The sequence below is a fragment of the Dendropsophus ebraccatus genome, chromosome 3, assembly GCF_027789765.1.
Source record: "Dendropsophus ebraccatus isolate aDenEbr1 chromosome 3, aDenEbr1.pat, whole genome shotgun sequence".
Taxonomy (NCBI): Eukaryota; Metazoa; Chordata; class Amphibia; order Anura; family Hylidae; genus Dendropsophus; species Dendropsophus ebraccatus.
In genome coordinates, this window is record NC_091456.1 from 80,995,217 (window position 1) to 81,017,827 (window position 22,611).

A 22,611-nucleotide genomic window follows, 5' to 3' on the forward strand; every position below is an offset into this window, starting at 1 on the left:
TATGGTGATAATATTTCCTATATACTGGTATTATTGATATTAGTCTTGAGATTATACCAATAGCATCGCTTGGTCAAGGAATGGGGGGGGCTAATTGACCTCTTGCACCAGGGCCTAGGAGACATTAGCTACGCACCTGCTGGACAGCCAAAGCTTTGCAACAGACGGAGGGATGGTGGTTCTCCATCCCTGTCCTAGACTGCAGGTGTAAACTGCCGCGCTCCAGTTGTTTCAAAACTACAATTCCCGTCATGCCTGGACAGCTATAGTTTTGGCTTTGGCTGTCCAGACATGATCAGAATGTTGTAAAGAAAACAAAACTTTGCCTCACTTTTACAAATAATAAAAGCTGTGATACATTGTTTAGCAAATCAACAGTGACAGATTGAAGGATAGCCAGATATCTACAAAACAGTTCTAGCAGTGTAATGCTAAGAAGGCTGCTTGCTGTGTTGTGCTTCCAAAGTGCCACCACTATTTAAATAGCCCCTGGGCCAGCGATAACAAATGCCAAGAGCCTGTTCATTCATAAGAGTTTCAAGAGGTGGAGACAGTGCTTGGGAGTACACATAGGAAAACTAGCAGAGAGTGGGAGTGACATAGGTGGGACATTCAGAGCGAGAAGCATTCAGCACTCTGCTTTCCACACACCCCAGACATTACAGCACAGGCAGTCTCTGTGCTCTCATCCTACATCCTACGCTATAATCCTGGCCCTGGGGTTGGCAGCACAAACCCTACTGAACCTGGAGTGCAAGTAATTTATGATTCTAAAATAAAGACAAAGAAGAAAGAAGTTGGGTCTCACCTTGTCCTTCGTCCCTCCTCCCCAGATACTCAGTCACACTTGGCACTGTTATTTCTTTTCAGTAGTGACCTAGAATTTGGAGAATCTACATTCCTATTAACTATTCCCTTCTTGTTCAGCTCTACTGCATGCTCTCCAATGATGTTCCAAGTAGTTTGTGGATCTGTTTCACAGTGACGGAATTGGGAGACAGTTTGTCTGGAGGGACTTGGAGAAGGGGAAAAAAGATCTACTGAGGTTTTACTTTCTGGCTTGAATCCTGGGTTGAAATACTGCAACGTGGAATACTAAGCAAAGAGCTAGACCAGGTAAAGCCATTAACTTTTTATTAGTCCTCAAGTCGATGCTATACTGTATGTGTCACATTAGTCATTATAAAATGTTATGAGTTTGCGAACACTTCACAAATGTTGGATTGTGAGTATTTTCATGTTGACAGGCTTTATTTGATCTATTTTTTTTGCATCTTACAAAAAAGGTGTTTTAATCTATTACTACAATATGGCTGTTAAATATTTAATTGTGGTACATTTAATAATAGATCAGTCTGTATTCATGTCTTAAAAGGTTAATATGCATTCAGATTCTGGGACAATAGTACAGTTATCCACTATTGACTAAGACCAATGTTCTGTCCAATGGAACAAATTTCCACTTGGTTGAAAGTATATAAAAAAAAATGTATCAAAGATGTACTGTAACTATCATGATTATAGATTATTATGTCAGATGAATATGATTATTTATGGCTAACTTTATGCACACAGCTATAGTAGCTGGAATAATTTTAACTTCTTGAATTAAGAATCGTATAGTTACTAACGCTTCCCTCCTCACTTATTCCACAAGTCAGTGTTCCATTAGGCAAATATAGTGCTAGCTCTTATGATTTTTTTCTATTGCATTCAGACTTTTGTGTTTCTTACAGCATGTAACCTAAGTAGATAGATGCTCTCAGCTATAGTTGGCCTTTAACAGTCTGCTTAACAATTCAATTACTTATTTATTTGTTTGTGTATTATGTCTTGTATTCATGTTAAAACAAAGAGATTTCATTTGTTTTTATAAATAGGAATGAGCAAATGTTAAAGTACATTAGAAAAAAAAAATAATAATTTGGGCATAGATGAGGAAGAATAAATCCACCAAAGTGGTACAGTAACTATTGAAGCTTTAGAAAATATTCTGCCTTACAGAACACTGGATGATTTTACCTGTACAGAATTCATGGAAAATTTAAATCACAACCTTCCAGGGGTATGTAAGGAGAGAGTTGAAAAACCTCTGCTCTGGAAAGGAGACTTTAAGGTTCCTCATCCTTGGCTGTGATTTAGTGCTAATGTGTTCAGCGTGTTGACTTTGATGTAGTGTGGTCTTTGATGTCTGTCTATTGCATCTTGAACAATTTTATTTGCGTCTCTCCGCAGTTTGAATAGAGGCAGCCTCACGCTTCACCACACGTTCATTGCCTGAGCTTTGTAGTGGTTGTCTGTTTCCCACTACTGCTTAACCATCTCCCTCCAGATGTGGGTAGAGAGACTGCAGTCTGTTACTACTGGTGCCACCTACTTGCCATTTGAACACCCTGCAGCTATTCATGCTACTAACCTGATTGTCTGATTAACGCATCTAAGATTAATCCATTACATTGTCTGAATTATATATGGTCTAATGCAAGACTAAATACTGCATATTTAACTCAAGATTATATACACAATAGGAATAATTAGCTGATCCATGGTGGTCCATACCCTTGGACACCTACTGATTCCGAGAATGGAGGTCAGTAAAAAGAGCAGCAGCACACATGCGTGACCACTGCTCCATTCATTCAATGGGCTTCCGAACATTGGTAAGTACTTAGCAATGTTTGGAAACCTCATAGAGAATGCATGGAATGTTGGCAGCACATATGCGCTGCTGACCCATTGATTTAGGGGACAATTGACCACCATTCTTGGGATTGATAGGGGTTCTGCAGTCAGACCACCAATAATCACTGATCTTGTAGATTGGGGATAACTTTTGATCTTGGGATAACCCCTTTAAATTAATATCAAACCATTTCCCGCCTGCTGTAATATTTCTATAATTATAATTTTTATATTGAAATTTAAAAAGAAAGGTGTTTCTTTTTTACGAAAAGTTGTGACAGTAAAAGAAATCTTAGAAAAACAAACAAACAAGACCAGGACAATACCACCATTCACACTATGCAGGTGCACACTGCCATGGCTAAAATACGGACAAAAACAGAAGAGTGTTTCAAGTGTTAAGACATGCTGAATACAATATATATATATATATATATATATATATATATATATATATATACACTGTATATATATATATATATATATATATATATATATATATATATATATAATGGCAAAACTGCTATAAATTTTTTTGGGTAATGTGGAGTTAGGAAAGTGCTTAGTAAAATTCGGACTAAATACACCAATGAAAGTGATTTTGTATATACAGTGGTGCCTTGGATTACGAGCATAATTCGTTCCGGGCCGTGCTTGTAATCCAAATCCGCTCTTAAACCAAAGCAAAATTTCCCATAAGAAATCATAGAAATGCAAACAATTGGTTCCACACCCCAAAAATAATGATTTATTATTCTGAATAACAGGTAAATCTAATGAAACAAACATTCAGAAACAGCAGAATATGTGATATTATAAGTTACTGTACAGTAATGAGGAGGATGGGAAACACAAGGGCTGACAGAGACTGGAGTGAGTATGAAGAAATGAGCAGGGCAGATGCGAGCACAGTATAACAGCACTCTCTGTCCAGAGAGAGAGGGGTTACAGCTATGAAGAGATTACCCCCACAGTCCTGTCCCCTGATGTAAGCCCCAGCCTGGAGTGGATCTGCTATGATTTGGAAGGTGAGGGAGACTTCCTGGGTCAGAGTACAGGGCTGTAGACCCCGCTATGCAGACCATGCCCCTCCCCCATTCGCGCTCCCACCCAGTCCAGGGAGCTCTTAAACCAAAGCAATGCTCTTAAACCAAGTCACAATTTTTAAAAACTGTGAGCTCTTAAACCAAAACGCTCTTAAACCAAGTTACTCTTAAACCAAGGTAACACTGTAGTTTGTTATTTTGGATTTTGGGATCACTTTCTTTGGTGTATTTAATTTAAATAATAAAAGTTAAGTTGTAATAAGCACTTTCCCACCTTTACATTACTATCTACTTGCGGCAATTAGTACCATAAATACTATTTATTCTACAATTAGACATATTATTTTCTAAAATATTTTTGAGATGCTTAGCAAACCATTTAATTAGATAGAGTATACCATCTCACCATGTTAAGGTGACCTCAAAGAGATGGTCCTACACTGACACTGGCCTTTCTTGGGCTAATACTAAGCCTTCAAGATGGGAATGTAGGATCTATCTAGTCAACTGGAGTCTAAGAACATGACTGGGGATGCTTGACAAGCTAAAAATTTCTCCAGAAGAAAAGATTACCCATCTGCAGACAACTGTTTTGGGGTTATTGCCCCCAGTCAGTGCAAAGCATTGTGCTGGCTGGCTGCATATATTGTTTTCAAGGAGAAATATTACCCCTTTGGTCCCATGATTATAGGCCTTGCTGCAGCCAGAAAACACACTGCCCACTTCTGATAAGGGCCAATAATCCCAAAACAACAGTTTACAGATGGGCAATCTTTTCCTCTGGAGAAGGTGGCATTAGAGAGATGCTGTGCATATCCTTCATCTTGGGGAAGGGGAGTGTCATGCAGCTGCTAAGATGCAGTAGTTATTTACATTCTTATGATTCTTATTGCCCTTTTTTCTTAAGGGGCTGCTTTATTTAAGACAACCTCTTTTTCAGGAGAACCAGTCTGATAGAACAACCTGCTTAACCCCTTCCCGCATCAGTCAGTACATTTACAGTATGTCCTGAAGCGGGAGGGGGGGTTCAGAGGGGGTCGCGCAGTTACCCTGCTCTGAACCACCGTGATCCTGGGTGCTATTTTTAGCTTGGGACCATGGCTATTAGCGGGCACGCTCCGATCGCTGCGCCCACTAATTATACATTTAAAAGCAGCTGTCTAAAAATGCTTCCCTTATTTTGTCTTTAAACATATTTAAAGGTTTCAATCATGTCCCCCTCTCCCTTTTTTCCTCCAGACTATCCAGATTTAGATGCTTAAAGGGTTAGCCGGTGTTAGAAAAACATTGCCACCTTCTTCCAGAGACAACAAAACTCTTTATCCAGTTCAGGTGTGGTTTGCGATTAAGATCCATTCACTTCAATAGTACTGCGTTGCAAAACCCCGCCCAAACTGGAGAGGAGAGTTGTTCTGTCTCTGGAAAAAAAAGTGGCCATTTTTTCTTACACTGAATAACACCTTTAAGTCTTTCCTGATATGTTTTATGTCTCCCATCCGCCACTATTTTTGTAGCCTGTCTTTGGCCCCTTTCTATTTTATTAACATCTTTTTGTAGGAGGTATTAAAAAGAACAGGACCCTAAACAGACCCCTGTGACACACCACTTGTAACCAGTCTCTCCTCTGTATGCACTCTATTAACAACAACCCTCCGATATCTATCCTTCAGCCAACAACAAATCCACTGAACTCTTCAGGGATTAAGTTAAATTTTCTCTAACTTCTCTATCAGCTCTTCATGGGGAACTGTATCAAAGGCTTTGCTAAAGTCCAGATAGGCGATATCCTCGACACTACCATCATCCAGCACTTTTGTGACATAATTAAAGATATCAATGAGATTAGTCTGACATGATCTGCTGGCAGTAAAGCCATGTTGGTTTGGATCAATCACATTTTTTTACTCATTTTTTTACTCATTTTTCCTAATACAGATGTCAAGCTAACTGGCCTGTAGTTACCGGGCTCTTTTCTGCTACCCTTCTTTTAAATGGGTATAACATTGATTATTCTTCAACAATCAGGAACATCTCCCTCTTATTTGTAGTTGTCAGCTTAAAGCATTTTGTAACTGCAAGCCATCTATAATTATCTATGTAGATGTAGCTTTGTTATGCATTTACTTTTACAGCATTAACTTGGTCTTTGTGTTATTTGCACTTTATGTTTTATGTCTGGCTTCAAAGCATGACTTGTTGCTATTGTACTTTACTTCTTCTTCCTACATATAATGTCACTTTCTCAGACAGCGATATCCTGTTGCCTGCATAGAAGGTTTAAGGTCAAGTGGTCACGAGCTTCTTATTGCCTGGAGAACCTACACTCAATTCTCCTTCTTTAGTACTTAAGTTATTGTTCCTTAAAGGGAAACTAACACCTTCAATGCACATATAACCACAGGTGGGTTTGCAGGGCTCACTGCATATACTTTAGCATGTTACCTTAGTGTAGCTTGTCCCTTGAGTTTCCATGGAGCTCCAGAATGCATGCACTAACCATAAAAGTCTGAATGCTAAAGCAAGGTTAGTGCAGTTTCTTACAAATTAGGCAACATGTTTCCAATTGCTCACAGCTCACATCCAGGTTTCCTGTAAGCCTTTCTCCAGAGTGCCTGTCCTAGGAGATTTGTAACAGTTTTGTTTTAAAGAGGTACTCAGGAGAATAAAACTTAAATCAACAGAAAGGTATAAAGATTTGTGAATTTAGATTGTGAACTTCTATTTAAAAAATATTTAAACCTTCAGTAATTATCAGCTGCTGTATGTCCTGCAGGAAGTGGTGTATTGTTTACAGTCTGACACAGAGCTCTTGGCTGCCACCTCTGTCCATGACAGGAACTGTCCAGAGCAGTAAAGAAATCCCCATAGAAAACTTCTCTTGCTCTGGGAAGTTCCTGACATATACAGAGGTGGCAGCGGAAAGCACTGTCAGGCTATGTTAACACTGGGTAAGTTACGTAATAATCATGGCCGCTGTTGCCGATTTGCAACAACGGCCGTCATTACTACGTAACTTACATAGTGCTGCCTTCAATGGAATCCCGTGCAGAGTGTATACACGTGATGTACACTCCGGCTGGAATGCCTATCGGCACCGCGAGATGCTGAGCTGTCAGTTTTCTGCAGCCACTATTCAGTGAATAGCAGCCGCAGATAACCCTGTCAGTGCTCAGAATGGAGCAAGCGGCTCCCACCACACGCTCCATTGTGAGCAGTGGGGGATTCTGATTCGGGCACGCACGGGTGTGCCCGCATCAGAATTCAGCTGCGTTAAAGATCATCCGGCCGGTACTGCAGTACCGGCCGGGATGATCTTCTCAGACACCAGACGATGTCTTACAAAATGTGAGCATACCTTCAGATTGAAAATAGTACACCACTTCGTGCAGGACATACAGTCACTGAGAGGCTTGAGATTTTTTTTTAAATAGAAATAATTTACAAATGTGTATAAATTTCTGGTACCAGTTCATTTAAGAACTTTTTTCGCCAGAATAAAGCTGTTATAATGGGCTCCACTCCCTATTTCTGTAAATAGCAAAAAGTGAATGTCTAGTGTTACGCACAGGGCCATATTTGCTCATTTAAATTTCTATGTTGTATAGAACTCTAATATGGTACCCACAAAATCTTTGTAGAGGGTTTTCTTTTTTAAAGGGGTTGTCTCACAATGGATATTTATTACCTGTCCACAGTACTTAGATTTTTTCCATAGGTCCCATGGATATTAAATTAAGTAGCAACATTTATCATTGTCCCTCATTTTAGCAATCATGGCGGTCCTAGTGGAACTGTATATGTGAAATGCAGCTCTTGTGGATAGTAAATAGCTGTGGACTATGAACTGGCGCTGTCTTTAAAAATAACTTTTGACATGTCATCAAGTATGTCAAAATTTATTGATCATAGTGGGTCTTACTGCTGAGACCTGCTGTGAGCAGGAGATATAGCTATGGAGAACACAGCAGCAGTGCACTCCATTCTTTCGTTGCACACTAAGGCCAGGTTCACACAATGTAAAAATATTCAACACTATGTAAAATAATGGCCGTATTTCATAACAACAGCCAATACTTGGGAAATAGCAGCCATTATTTTCACATAGTGTGAACCTGGTCTATTTTTAATAGATTACGGCCATGCTCCCTCCATGGTTATATCTCCTAATTACAGCGGGTCTCAGGAGAGACCCACTGCGATCAAGACCTTTAAAATGCCAATAGTTATTTTTCATGACCATTGCTCTGTTAGGCCTCAAAAATGCGCTAGCTCAAGGGGCTTACATAGGTAAAAGGTATTCATGCAAACTAAGCGTTTCATATTTTTTCTTTCGGTTTAGGACAATACATGTGCAGTGCAGCTATTATCCTAATCTCTAAAATGAAGCTAAACCGTATAATTGCATGTAGCTAAAAGTGGCAACTTCTATTCCACAGGAACTTGAACCCTTCCTATTTTGCCCTAGATAGGTTGGACTGGTTTCCCCTTTCAGTTTGTCAGGGAGATTAATCTGGTCATCAGCATGTCAGAAGGACAGTGACCGAAAGGGGAAAAACATTAGAGACAATTCTTTTTTCCAATATCAATAGCACTTTAATTCTTTAAACTGTTACTTCATTGTTGCAATTTAATATAAAATATTGTATCAGTGTAATAAAGTAAAACAGACATTACATACGGGAGCCTAAAAATAGAGCCAAGATATACAACATGCAATTAACATTTTTCTTGTCTGAAAGACATCTGTATTTCTTTTCCAACAAGTTTAAACCTTCAGCCTTGTAAATTTATTACAGACCTTTGCCAAATCTACAGTAGGTGCAAAGTATACTGAAGGCCTCCACCTGAAAGAGTCTATTGTTAAGTATATGATTAGGTTTTGTCTTGTTTTCGATGTTGCTACTGCTGTCACTTGAATACATTTCATATACAGTAATACTAAACATGTTATTCAAGGATAGAAGGCTTTTTGTTAGCACTATAATCTGTAATAAGGATATATATATATATATATATATATATATACACACACATGAAGAAAAAAGATGAGGGCACTCACCATTTGTTGTGATCTTCTTCCTTTATTTCATCTTTATACGTGCATAAAAGTTACTGGATACATCGGGCTTAGCGTGGACGCCAGACACCCACCAGATCGGGTAACAGCTGTTTCACGCGCTTGCGCGCTTCTACAGACACCTGTTTGTATCTGCAGAAACGCGCATGCACGTGAAACAGCTGTTACCCGACCTGGTGGGTGTCTGGCGTCCACGCTAAGCCCGATGTATCCAGTAACTTTTATGAACGTATAAAGATGAAATAAAGGAAGAAGATCACAACAAATGGTGAGTGCCCTCATCTTTTTTCTTCATGGATGTTCTAAAGCGATGTGTATCTAGTTTCGTAGTGAGTACCAACCAGTGATGCACACTCCAACCCCCATTCACCCGTGGGATTCCATATTGTGAGCCGAGATAAAGCAGTGCTGGTGGCTGTCTGTTTTCTTTGAAGATATACACTCACCGGCCACTTTATTAGGTACACCTGTCCAACTGCACGTTACCACTTAATTTCTAATCAGCCAATCACATGGCGGCAACTCAGTGCATTTAGGCATGTAGACATGGTCAAGACAATCTCCTGCAGTTCAAACCGAGCATCAGGATGGGGAAGAAAGGTGATTTGAGTGCCTTTGAACGTGGCATGGTTGTTGGTGCCAGAAGGGCTGGTCTGAGTATTTCAGAAACTGCTGATCTACTGGGATTTTCACGCACAACCATCTCTAGGGTTTACAGAGAATGGTCCGAAAAAGAAAAAACCTCCAGTGAGCGGCAGTTCTGTGGGCGGAAATGCCTTGTTGATGCCAGAGGTCAGAGGAGAATGGGCAGACTGGTTCGAGCTGATAGAAAGGCAACCTTGACCTTACTCCCAAATACATGGCTTGGGAATTAAAGAAGCCAAATGGCATCAAACATCTGATGCACCTTATGAACTGTTTTCTTAAGAAAGTACCTAGTTACATGTATAAGTAGTAATACTTTCAGTTCCAGATGAGAATTAACGTGTGAAAATTAACCAAAAACTTCTTTTTTGGTAACATTTTACCCTGGCATGGAAAGTTCAGGATTGCACATTTTAACAGCTAAATACAGTATATGGAGGAAATTCCCTACCCAGCCTTTCTTCTTTTTTTTAAACAAAGGCAAAAGAAACTATATGCCATGTCTGGTTATAATATGCAGTCAGCAGACATAGCTGATTAATAGATCACTTTTATATTATTAATAAAGGGTCAAGTTATTTTATAGCACTTTCTAGAAATTGCACTTGCTTACAGTAAGGCTCAGTCTCAATAGGGGTCAAAATGTAAAGACACAAACACAATGTGGGAGATTTATCAAACTAGTGTAAAGTAGAAATGTCTTAGTTGCCCCTAGCAACCAATCAGATTCCACTTTTCTTTCCTCACAGACTCTTTGAAAAATTAAAGGTGGAATCTGATTGGTTGCTAGGGGAAACTAAGAGAATTCTACTTTACATCAGTTTGATAAATCTCCCCCATAAACCCAGATTTATTAAAATAGTCTTATCCAGGGCTTTCCAAACTGTTTCTGCTTGAGTCTTACCCACAAAAAAAACAAAGTGATGCTTGGGCCTCACTGCACCCTGGCCTCAACATCTGGCTGGGTTTACACTCATCCAGCTCAGCCTTTTTGTGGCTCAGTTTTAATCGGTTTCTGGTAAAATAAGGATGGCGAACCACCGCATGTAAGTAAACCAAGCCTTACTGTGACCCTTGTGACTACTCCCCAATCTCTTCAACTAAGAGGCACCTCATGGGTGAGGCCCACCTCACATTTTGAGAAGCAGTGGTTTAATTCATAGATGGTGTAAACTTAGATGGACAGTCTAAAAAAATCTCTATACATTTATCACAGTGGCTGAGGCGGTTTGATAAATCTGGTTAATTCTTGATGTAGACTAACTGTTCCCTTAAGCTGTGCCAGTATCTTGAAGGACAAATCCAGAAAAGGTAACACCATCTCACAGCATCTCAACGTTTATTCCGGCATGGCACAGATAGAAACGTTTTAACCGCAATGGTCATCTGTGCTATCTGTGCCATGCTGGAATAAAAGTTTTTTCTTTTTTCATCTACATCCACCTTTGTGAGATGCTGTTATCTTTTCTGGATTTGGACTTTGTTTGCCCTACATGGACACTGGGGCTGGTAACTATTGCATCTAATTTTTTCATATATTTTTACCACCACTTATGACCGGATGGTCAATGCAGGGAAGTGCTATAGTGTTCTCTATTTTTTAGTATCTTGAAGGAATCCAGGCCTCATGCGCTATGTTGTTCAGTTCTAAGCTGCAGGGGTAGCATTAGAGTCCCTGTAGGTAGGTAGGTCGCTGATTGTGACTTGGAGGATTATGTTAAGTTGGGATAGCAATAATTAAGGTAATCTTTATTAACAAATAGGATCTACCCAGTAAGTGAGTAAGTGTTGTGCTAAGGAGAAGGTAGTGTGCTTTGTCACCTGGCGTGCACACACGGAGCAGACAAAACCAAATGTGCTGGCCAGACAGCAGGAAGTCTGAGTAAAGTAAGCTTTGCCTGCAACACTTTTGCTCTCTCACAAGTCGCTTCTAAACTCCCGATTGGTATAACAAGCATGCTAAGCTATCACATTGTGCAAGCTAACGGAGGCATCAGAATTCAAAGGTGTCAGTTAGCAGAGGTACTGTAAAACTGACTTAGTTTAAAATAACTATATAGAATACATGTGCCTGATATTATATCTAGGTGTCCATAAATTATCAGGAAAATGTACAGCTTAAATGCATAACACTGTATTAAAGTATATTAGGTCACCACGTTTGTGCCTGCTGTCAGTATAGGGCATTAGCCTTATTAGCAGTAAATAAACGTTGATGCTTTACAGTAGATTCAGAGAGAATGAATGAACCATGGAAATTGGAAAAGGGTGAAAATCCCCTGAGGAATTCTAAACACAGTCACGGATAATTACATCAATTTAGATCTGGTAAGTACAGTACAATGCTTCTAATAGCATTGTCCTAATTGTCACAAATTCAGTAATAGCTACAGGGCACATCTGTCCGATTACACATGAAAGGAAAAAGCGACTTGTAATTGTTATAAGTGATATTGATCAGAGGATTTGCAGTCTACTGCATTTATCTGCACATTTAGCAGTTTTCCACTTTTTATATTACTTTATTGGGTTACCACAAATGATGTAGCTCATAATGGCTCTATAGTTAATCTGTTTAGGACCTTGATGAAAATAATAAGTCTAGTTATAGAACACCAAAGTCATGTAAGTTTTTTTTTTTTTTTACCATTTTAATTTCTTGCCACCTGAAAATGTTTTCAATCCTGAAAAAACCTTCACACGTACCGTATCGCAGCAGATTTTTTGCGGATTTAGTCAAGTCTGCTGCGGATCAACAGTTGAAAATCTGCTACGATACGGTACATATGAAGTTATCCTAAAGGCATATTCCAGCCCCTGAAAAAAATTGTTAAATGAGACAGGTTAATAGAAAAATAAAAACGTCACCTGCAAAGATTCATGCATGGCTGCTGTTCTGAAGGCTTCTGGTCCCCACTGTTCAGCATTTCTTCCTGGTTCCTGTGACTCTGTCAACCCTGCAAGAACTGCCTATTCATTGTCACATATCTCCAGTAATGACAACTTCCAGAAACATATGCACATGATGTATGAATGATATTAGAAATAGTAAAGAAAAAAAAACTTGACCATATTCATTCTGCAAAGTACTTTTATGAATTAGATTAGGTAAGCTCCTTTCCAATGCATTACTCCTGGCAACAAAAAGTATGAAATACCCGTTGGCATCAGCTGAAGCGCTACAATAACCCCTCCAACCCCTGTAGCAGGTAGTGTGTTTTACAAAATGAATCATCTCAAGGGATGAAGAATCAATATTTGAGCAGCTAATTTTAACACTTTCTTGTCTTTTGTGTTTTATTTGCGCAAGAGAGTGCCTCTAATGATTTACTGAAATTATATGCTAAATTAGAAAAAATTATACGACAAATTGGACAATTTTATTTTTTTAATTCTTTATTTCAACAAGTGTCAAAACAAGTCACAGTGGAGACTAGACCCTACAAACATAAATACACTATGTTACAAAACCCAGTCAGAAGAGAGTCAACAATGAGCGCAACAGAGTGAAATATAAAACTTACAGTGAGGTAGGCCCACTGCACTCATCCAATGTTTTCACATTGTCTAGTGGACACACGAGGAAGCATCCCAATAATACAGAATAAAGCAAGCTATTAGGGCTCACTCACACTATCCATGCTCCGATCCGGAAGAGGATGGCTGCACGGATGCAGTAGCTGGAGCCCCCACTGCCGCCCGGCATGGATCCCCCCACTCGGCCGCAGAGATGACAGTAGAGCATGATGTGCTCTCCTGTCATCTCATCTACTACTCACCTACTTCCCACGCTAATCGGCTACATGCGCTCACCAGAAGTGGCCTGGACTACGCTGCCAAGAGAAGGCAGCATAGTCCGGGCCACTTCTGGTGAAGATGAAGTCGGTCAGCAAGGGGAGTAGGTGAGTAGTAGATGAGATGACAGGAGAGCACATCATGCTCTACTGTCATCTCTGCTGCCAGGCGGCGGGGGAGGGGGGGGATGATTTGTACCATGATTTTGCGGTGCGGGTCGCGGTACGAATCATGTGGCCACATTCACTTCAATGGGCACTAAAATTGTCTGCAGTTGCGGATCTGCGACCACGGACAATTTCATGGAACTTGTTAATAAGAATTAGAGGGGAAGGGGGAGGGAGGCAGAGTAGAAAAAGATAGGAAAGTCAGGAGAGTGGGGTAGCAAATTGCAGCCAGGGCAAAAATTGTCTAATCTGCAGTACAGGAGAGGGATCAGAAGGCCAACAAAGTCAACTCAGAACCTAAAGTTATGGAATATCTTTGTAAGTGACAGTTTCCTAGATTTGCATTCATGCAAGCAAGCAAGGTCTGTTGGAAGCAATCAGGTTTGTTCTCTACTCTGGAGGTAAGATCCTCCATGTACATCAGGTCATTGACTTTTGTAATCCAGAGGGAGATAGGAGCTGGCTCCTGGGTTTTTTTCCACAGTTGTGGGATACAGGACCATGCAGCCATTAATAAGAACCTACATAGGGATTTCTTATAGGCAGATAAGGGTATCTCGTAATGATGGAGAATGTAGAGAGCAGTACCCACTTGCATCGTAAGTCCAGTGACTGTCTTAATGACCTCTGCCACTTGTGCATCACGTCACCCAAAAAGCAATCAGACATGGACAGTCCTAATATACGTGAAGGAAGGTGCCTTCATGTTACCAACATCTCCAACACATGGGATCGACTTGAGGGATTAGAGCATAGAGTTTTTCAGGTACCCTGTACCATCCAGAGAGTATTTTGTACCCTGCTTCTTGAAACCTAGAGCTAATGGACGAGCTAAGCAAAAGATTAAGGTGCGCTGAGCCTCAGTGAGGGTAATATTGAGGTCAGATTCCCATTTCAGGATGAAGTCGAGAGGTGCTTCTTTGGGCAACCAACAGTGATTTCTGCCTTATGACATTATTATCTCACCTAAAATACTTAATAGTTATCATCCCTTTGAGATGTAAAAGTAATGGGAGGGGACAAGCACCTCTACATAATAATTTCATTTATGAATATAGTTCAAGCGTATCTCATTAAAGCCAAGGCAGCACAGTTTTAGTGTTCTCAGTTAGGCCCCGTTCCCACTGAGCAAAGCTAGCGGAATTCCGCGACGGAATTGTCCGCCGCGGAATGCCGTTAGCCTCCCGCTCCTAATGGGAGTCTATGGGAGGCGCGCGCTGCTGCTCTGTACGCGCTGAAGAATGAACATGTTCATTCTTCAGCGCGGACAGGGCAGGAGCGCGCGCCTCCCATAGACTCCCATTATGAGCGGGAGGCTAACGGCATTCCGCGGCGGACAATTCCGTCGCGGAATTCCGCTAGCTTTGCTCAGTGGGAACGGGGCCTTAATATACAAAATGTGTATAGCACTAAAAAATATACTTATGTGTTCTATGTTGAGCAGGAAATCTTCAGTTGCCGCCATTTTGTGTCAATGATGTCATCTGTAGAGGGAGGCTGGCCTAACTAGTGTCACCAGATGACTCACAGCTTGCTCAGTTCTATCTGAGCCGTTGAACGGATGGGCAGGAGTTTTGAACGGCCAAACCAGGAAGTAGTGAAGAAGAGAACAGAAGACGGTGATCGGCACGTGGCAGATCAAAGGACATGGTGTGCTAATATATGGTCTACAATACACAGACCTTAAAGGGGTTGACCACTTTATAGTAATATTGCTCAGTGTACAGTATCAGTAAGTGTACTTACTGTATATACTGACAGCAGCTCCCTGTGTACCTCATAGAGTTAATATCAGACTCCCCTCCTCCAGGCTGGGCTGCTCTGCTCTGTGGTGTTTTGGTCCATAAGATTGCCGACATGGAGGAGCATGTGACCATGCCCCGCCCCCTGTGTCCACCTATGAGCCTGTATATGTCTATGGAGGACACAGGGGACAGGTCATGGTCACATGCTCCTCCATGTCAGCCATTTTATGGACAGAAACAAAACAGAGCAGGGCAGCACAGCCTGGTGAAGGGGAGTCTGATTTTAGCTCTATGAGGTACACAGGGAGCTGCTGTCAGTATATACATTGAGCACACTTACTAATACTTTGTACTGACCTATTTTACTATAAAGTGGCCAACTCCTTTAACTTTAGGTTTGATAGTGTGATAACGGGAAAAGCATTCCTAGCATGGTAGAAAGAGTTAGTATGGAGGATGTTTTTACTGTTATCGTTTCCTGGAACTCCAATGAAAACTCTCTTAGCGTTGAGAGAAAAAGCAGTTTCTAAATGAAACCTTCAATTTGTACCTATTGGATCTACCCTTCAGAGTACTGTATCTCTTTCATGAAAACATCTAGTAGAGCACGTAAAACAGAAGGGGCATGGAGTTTTCTCACATACCTTGATGTTTGGAATAGCTCGCTGTCAAATGAAGTTTACATTACAATTATGTTTAAGGAGGCATAGTTTTATTTAGACAAGTTTATACAGCCATGGGCAATGGGTCCGTGTAAAACATTATCCATGCTTGGGAATGAGTGTGCCTAAAAGGCAAGTAAAAAATGAAAGGTGGAGTAATCCATTTCTGTCCACATAAAGCTGTCTGAATGACTCATTATAATAATATTACTTAAGTCCTATTTTTATTGCTATAATTAGCAGCCTCCTTCCAAATATGTGTTGGCCAAAACTTGCAACTATGTCTCCAAGATATGATTTATTGTGACCTTCTTGAGTATCCGGACAAACATTCAATTAGTTTTCTTCCCTGGGGATATGTACTTTAGATGTTATCTTGGAGATACCTACATCCTACTGAGTTTCAATAGGAAGCATCAAACTTTAGAAACATTTCCTGTTGCTTTTAGCCTTCGAGTTGTAAATCGAAGGAAGCTTAAGCAGTATTACAGGACTACGATATTCACTGGGAGCCACTTTTGCTGTATTATTACTACTAGAATTGTTCCCTGTGCATAGGACAATCGAGTAATAATAAATCTGTAGGACACAAACAGCAGGTGAAAGCCTATAGTAGCGTACTGACAACAGTCTTGTATTTGAATAATAGCAACTTGCAGTGAGTAATGGACATTTTTAATCCTCAGCTTTTAAGTATACAGTGGTACCTTGGTTTAAGAGTAACTTGGTTTAAGAGCGTTTTGGTTTAAGAGCTCACAGTTTTTCAAAATTGTGACTTGGTTTAAGAGCATTGCTTTGGTTTAAGAGCTCCCTGTACTGGATGGGAGCGTGAGTGGAGGAGAGGAATGGTCTGCATAGCGGGGTCTACAGGCCTGTATTCTAACCCAGGAAGTCTCCCTTACCTTCCAAATCATAGCAGATCCACTTCAGGCTGGGGCTTGCATCAGGGGACAGGGCGGTGGAGGTAATCTCTTCATAGCTGTAACCTCTCTCCCCAGACAGAGAGTGCTGCATGTATGTGCCCACATCTACCCTGCTCATTCCTTTATGCTCCCTGCAGTCTCTGTCCACCCTTGTGTTTCCCATCCTCTCCATTACTGTACAGGAACTTATAATATCACAGATTCTGCTGTTTCTAAATGTTTGTTTCATCTGTTCCACATGTTATTCAGAATAATAAATCATTATTTTTGGGGTGTGGAACCAATTGTCTGTATTTCTATGATTTCTTATGGGACAATTTGCTTTGGTTTAAGAGTGGATTTGGATTACAAGCACGGCCCCGGAACGAATTATGCTCGTAAACCAAGGCACCATTGTATTGGGATCATCCACCATTAACACAGAACAATTCCTATATTAGATAAGTATTTAGATATTACATGTTGATTTCTTAAAAGATTGGCCTCATCAAGGTGACCACCTTTGTCCATACACCTGGCCCCACCCTTGAGTCAAAGCTCTTCCATGCATTGCATAGACGTGCTCCTGGACCAAAGGCGATCAACTGCTGCATCCACTAAACCATAGAAGTACGTCTTTTTTTAACTCTATACATGTTTTTATGATGGTCATTAAAGAGCTTTAACAAGAAAAATAGGCTGCCTTAATTGATCATTTTAACTGTTAATACCGCTGGGTCTAGCAAGACCCATCATAGCTCTGATTATGGCAATTGTTAAAACTTAAAGGGAATGGGTCACCTAGATTTTGAGTGCACACTGTGACCTTTCAAGAGGTCATTCCACAACGAGCTGCTGTTGTTTTGTATTGATGCTATCTACTGGTGTCACCTGATGCTGTAATGCTGTACAGATCACTTTACGGCAGTTCTCAGGTTGAGACAGACAGACAGAACAGGAAGTCTCAGCTTAGTTTTAGCCCCATTGGTGAGAATAAGAAACTGTAAGATAAAAGGATTATTTTATAATATAGATAGAAAAATGGAAAACTGGGGAAAAAGTACCAAAAAATCTTAAAATCATAATTTAAATAATAAGTCATTTTCTCACGATGCATTCCCTTTAAGGGCAGATTTTTCATGTTAGGCTCCGTTCACACGGAGCAAACCTGGTGGAATTTGCGCGCCTTCTCTCAAAGAATAGACATTCTTCACCGCCTCGTGGAAGAATGGACATGTCCATTCTTCAGTGCGGAGAGAGAAGGCGCACGAGCCTCCTATAGACTGTCACTATGACAGATGCTGGCGGGGTTACGCGGCTGAGAATTCTGTCGCGGAATTCCGCTAGGTTTACTCTGTGAACGGAGCCTAACTAAGGGACCTTTTACACACACACACATTTCTGACAGATTATCTCACAGATTTTTTAAACCAAAGGCAGGAATGGACTATAAACAGAGAACAGGTCATAAAGAAAAGAAAGAGATTTCTCCTTTTTTTTAAATTATCTGTCAGATATCTGTATGTGTAAAAGGACCCTAAGGGTGCCTTTACACAGGGAGATTTATCTGACAGATTTTTGAAGCCAAAGTCAGGAACAGACTATAAACAGAGAACAGGTCATAAGAGAAAGGCGGAGATTTCTCCTCTTTTCAAATCCATTCCAGGCTTTGGGTTAAAAAAATTGTCAGATAAATCTCCCTGTGTAAAGGCACCCTAAGGTCCAAGGTACAGGGGAAATATGCAATGTGAAAAAAAACTCACAAGCTTCCAAGGAAGTAAAAGAACAAAAAAACCCTACAGTATATTGTGGTAAAGTGTTCTTTATGTAGTGCAGGGGTGGGGAACCTCCAGCCCCTGAGACTTCCCGATGCGGCCCGTGGCTCCTCTGTGACGTGCGCCGCTCTGGTGGGGCAGAAGGCGGCATACACAGCATCTTCCTGTGTCTGTGACAGCTGCCAGACACAGGAGGATGCTGTGAGTGCCGTCCCCTGCCCCACCAGAGTGCCGCACGTCTTCCTTCTCCTGCGGGCTGCGCGCGATGACATCATTTCATCGCCCGCCGCCTGGAGGAGAAGACGGGCACAGACTAGAGGAGAGAGAAGAGGACCTGGGCAGTGTAGGAGCGGAGGAAAGGTGAGTGGGATGTTTATTATTTTATTTGGGACAGGCACTGGGGTTAACTAGGCTACCAGGGACAGGCACTGTGGTTAACTAGGCTACCAGGGATAGGCACTGGGGTTAACTAGGCTACCAGGGATAGGCACTGGGGTTAACTAGGCTACCAGGGACAGGCACTGGAGGTTAACTAGGCTACCAGGGACAGGCACTGGAGGTTAACTATGCTACCAGGGACAGGCACTGGAGGTTAACTATGCTACCAGGGACAGGCACTGGGGGTTAACTAGGCTACCAGGGACAGGCACTGGGGGTTAACTAGGCTACCAGGGACAGGCACTGGGGGTTAACTAGGCTACCAGGGACAGGCACTGGGGGTTAACTAGGCTACCAGGGACAGGCACTGGGGGTTAACTAGGCTACCAGGGACAGGCACTGGAGGTTAACTATGCTACCAGGGACAGGCACTGGGGGTTAACTAGGCTACCAGGGACAGGCACTGGGGGTTAACTATGCTACCAGGGACAGGCACTGGGGGTTAACTAGGCTACCAGGGACAGGCACTGGGGGTTAACTAGGCTACCAGGGACAGGCACTGGGGGTTAACTAGGCTACCAGGGACAGGCACTGGGGGTTAACTAGGCTACCAGGGACAGGCACTGGGGGTTAACTAGGCTACCAGGGACAGGCACTGGGGGTTAACTAGGCTACCAGGGACAGGCACTGGGGGTTAACTAGGCTACCAGGGACAGGCACTGGGGGTTAACTAGGCTACCAGGGACAGGCACTGGGGGTTAACTAGGCTACCAGGGACAGGCACTGGGGGTTAACTAGGCTACCAGGGACAGGCACTGGGGGTTAACTAGGCTACCAGGGACAGGCACTGGGGGTTAACTAGGCTACCAGGGACAGGCACTGGGGGTTAACTAGGCTACCAGAGACAGGCACTGGGGGTTAACTAGGCTACCAGGGACAGGCACTGGGGGTTAACTAGACTACCAGGAACAGGCACTGGGGGTTAACTAGGCTACCAGGGACAGGCACTGGGGGTTAACTAGGCTACCAGGGACAGGCACTGGGGGTTAACTAGGCTACCAGGGACATGACTGGGGGGGGGGGGCGCGTTAACTAGGCTACCAGGGACATGACTGGGGGGGTTAACTAGGCCTACCAGAGGCATCACTAGGGGCATGACTTTGGGGTTAACTAGACTACCAGGGACATCAGTAAGAGGTTAACTACAGCTACCAGGGGCATCCCTGGAGGTTAACTCTGGCGACTCGGCATCACTAAGGATTCACATCAGGTACAAGGGGCATCAAAGAGGGTTAACTACAAGAGTTCATTCATAAACCTGACAGGCAGAGGTAAGGACAGGAAGCAGACAGTACACCTGGAGTCCTGGAACAAAATTCACCTCAAGATTCAAGCCCAAAGCAATAGGGTGGGTCCCCCAAACTACCATTGACTGCAGACAAATGCAGTTGGCACTACTGGCCTTTTAAAAGGTCATAGGTTACTTTCCCCCTACACACTGATAACTTATATATGAGCAACAGTACTAGAGAGAACACTAAGAGAAAAACATTATAGACTGGAGAAGAACCATGAGCAGGAGAAGTGGTAAGAGGTCCTGGAAAGAAAAGGAAAGTGGTAGAAGCAACAAGACATCCCGGATGGAAATGCAGCAAGAGAGCACGTTAGCTTTTTTTTTTTTTTTTTTCAAAAGGCAGAAATAATTTATACATGTCCAACTATTATGGCAATATTTTCCATACGGTCATCGCCTCTATAATCTCTCTCCACCGGTTGTCATATTTTCCAGCTTTCCAGCTTCTAAAACATTGTGCTTTCACTACATTATCCTGTTAATTGTCTGTAAATGCAATTTTTCTGCAGACTAATAAACAGGCCCTGCTGTGCTCCTGCCAGCACATCCCTCATCTATCTGCCCATAAATAACGGCCATCATCCTCTCCTAGGCATGTGTTACATTTCAGGAAACGTCATGCTTACAACTCTTTCAGATAATCATCTCCTTGGGACATTGTGTACCTAAAGCAGGGTCATGACGGAGCATATTTCTTCTTATTCATACAAAGCGGACTGGAGCACTTTATGCAGCACTGAAGTAAAGAAGAATGCTGCATTTTAGTATTCTTCAGCTATAGGCTTACAAGTGGAGCATAGTATCAGTTCTGTACTATATGATAAGTGTATAGTGTATGTGTGTATGTGTCTTTACATAATAATTTTCTCAGTAAAGCTGGCTACAGGCATAAAAATACAGTAACTAAATATTTATTTGGGAGACAACTATTATACATACAGTACATCCACCATTACTGACCCAAAAGTGGCATGTTATTTATATAGGCACGTGTATGGGAGTGGTGGCAAGACTTATTTGGCATTGCTTTTTTCATTTTGGTGATAAACAGTAGATTGGACGGGTAATGGACGTATTAAATTAATGTTGGTGACCACCAATCTGCTAGATCAGCGCTCGCTTACTGAGCCCATACACAGCCCATAATCACGCAGCAAGGGCTGCACGGAGATCATTAACAATGTCTGTGCAGCCCTTGCCTAATAAATGTAAAATAATAAACTGTACATGCCTCTTCACTCTCCCTAATGTCCTGCTAGCTTTGGCCCACTCCCCGCAGTGTCTGAAGTGACAGGCTGCTCAGCCAATCACCGGGACAGTGCTGCCGCCAGTGATTGACTGAGCGGCCTGTCACTTCAGTCTCTGTGGGGAGCAGGCTGAAGCTAGCAGGACATCAGGAGGCGCAGAAAGGTAGGAATTTAGTTTATTATTTTACACAGTCATCAGCCGTCGGCCATGCATTGCTATTACACGTAGCGATGCGACGTCAGTGGCCGATGATTTTAGGTAAGAACCAAAAGACGCGATCAGCCGACGATCGTTCTCATCAGCTGATCCTTGTCTTTATTAAACAAAGCAATGATGTGCGGAATCGGCCTCATACGGCAAATTATGGCTCTGTGTAATAGGGCCCTAGTCCGTCCTTTCTAATCACTGCTTACCCCAATGGGATGTACCATAGACATAATAGTGACAGAATCCACTTACACATATCAAATTTCTGTGGTTAATGTAAAATCTATGAACATCATTTTACATTATTTATATATAAAACTTTTTTCTTTAATCTTCAGTTTTATCTTGGGTTGTAGCCTGTATTAAGGTCCAGTGCTGTATTCACAGTTCTGCAGACTTTCCCCTGCATTCCCTGCTGGTAACCGCACTCTTCAAAGCGTTTTCTTTACATCTGGTACCCTAAAGGAATCTAATTCAACTAAACTATCCCACTACGTTAGGGCCTCATTTAACCACTTGCTGACGGCATGACGAAGATTTACATCATGGTTTGCTGTCAGAGACCTCCTGGCAGGTAATCCATTTATTGCTGCAACCAAATATAATGATAACACTGTACAAGGTAGGGGGCCCCTTATTGTGTAGGCAGAATCATTAAGACTAGAAAGGTCCCTGGGGCTGACTCATTTGCTTGTCTCTTAGGGGAATATTTTTTATCTATAGGCACAATATGCAAATTAAAGTGGCTCAAAATGATGTAAATAAAATAATATTTTGTATACATTAAATAATAAAAATATGAAATAATCGCCAAAAATATGAGATATGCCCATGTGCGTGACAACCAATACGTTAAATGTACTCTTTATTTAGAAATAAGTAATGAAAAAAAATTGAGGATTTATGTGTTTTTTTGTCTGTACCCCCA

General features: G+C 41.7%; 1 protein-coding gene across 2 annotated transcripts in view; it reads left to right on the forward strand.

Moving 5' to 3' along the window:
• Nucleotides 1-656: 656 nt before the first annotated feature.
• The window catches only part of LOC138785786 (lysophosphatidic acid receptor 1-B), a 107,164-nt gene continuing 85,209 nt past the window's right edge, over nucleotides 657-22,611 (forward strand). For both annotated transcript variants that reach the window (XM_069962105.1, XM_069962106.1), the window contains exon 1: nucleotides 657-1,116. The gene's annotated coding sequence lies outside the window, so the exon portion shown is untranslated. The remainder of the gene's footprint in view (nucleotides 1,117-22,611) is intronic.